Source organism: Penaeus monodon, chromosome 24, assembly GCF_015228065.2.
Source record: "Penaeus monodon isolate SGIC_2016 chromosome 24, NSTDA_Pmon_1, whole genome shotgun sequence".
Taxonomy (NCBI): Eukaryota; Metazoa; Arthropoda; class Malacostraca; order Decapoda; family Penaeidae; genus Penaeus; species Penaeus monodon.
This window is the reverse complement of record NC_051409.1, coordinates 5,122,073-5,123,535: the sequence shown is the minus strand read 5'-3', so window position 1 is coordinate 5,123,535 and position 1,463 is coordinate 5,122,073.

Below are 1,463 nucleotides of genomic sequence, written 5' to 3'. Positions count from 1 at the left end.
AATTAATGTGTTGCTACGTTTGTGCACATTATTAGTGTTTCTTTTCATATAGTCATAAATCATTCATAATTTGTTCATTAAAATCCATTTTTCTATACATATTTTAGGTAGTCAGCATTTTCATGACATACATAGATGTTTCAATATATAGGGAAGGAAGTTTATTATATGTGTAAGCACGACCACATCAGAATATTACAAAATACAGACTGAACCATTTTAAATCCTTTTTTTTTTAAACTCCAATCTGGAAATTTCAGAATTAATTTTAAAACTTCTTCCTGGAAATTTTTCCTTTCCGAGTCCCATATATACCATATCCGAGGTAAAATTATCAGGAAGGAACAGAGATCGAAATAGGAAAATACGAAACCGAGCTTCTCAACAACCAGAACGTTATAAACAGAGGAAGGAGATAACGCAACAGTATTCCTTACAGTTCCATTCCTGTGATAAAAAAGAACTCCTGTGATGTTCAGCGATTGCTTGCGCTTTGCCTGTCAAGAACATGTGAACATTCTCCTTGTTTAGAAGCTCCTCTCGAATGAAAATTTGTATTGGTTTAGTAGTATCCAATTTTTATGCTTTAATTTGCATATATATATCTATGGTTTCATAAAATATCTGCATTATCATGATGTTCAGACAGTCGTCATGTTGCTTGGTATTATAAACTTTCCATATATATATATTAATGCTCAGCTAGTGCCTCGTAATTCATTCTGTTTACATTATTCCTTCTAGAACACATGAACATTTGTCTGTATGTTTGTTTAATGTTTTAGTCGATTATGTGACTGTGTTTGTAAGTACATGTCAAGTGTCTCTGGTAAATCATAAGTGTATTTTGATACGACTTTGTTAGTGATTTTCTATAAGTAAACATTTCGCCTAAATCATTCATTCTTGTTGATTACGAGAAAGAGAAACCTAATAAAGAAATTGAAAAATATATGTGTATAACATAAAGCAAAAATCTTTGAACTGAAAAATCATCAGAATCTGGAAGACCAAAACTAAGCACAAAACATCCATTCCTGCTGCTGGTGCCCTACACATTTCCCGAATCCGCCCTAATACAGAAAGCCAGCCTATACAACCCAGCACTGGACCATGGATGAAGTTAGGAAAGGCCGGCCCTAGTTCCTGAATAAGAATTTTTCCACATCAAGACGTTTTCCACATCGAGAAGTTTTCCACATCGAGAAGTTTTCCCCATCAAGAAGTTATAATGATTTCACAGACTGATAAACGACCGGAAACGTTGCTTTTCCCGCACACATGAATGCACTTCATGTCTTCAACAAATGGAAAACGTTAAACATCTGCTGTTCTATGAAGAGCATGCCATGTTTTATGAATGTAAATAAAATACTGATAGCTACCATTATGTTTTCTTTTCACTCTTGTGAACTGATTTCCTTGTGCAGAATGTGTGAAACTTTACCAATTATATACTTTCA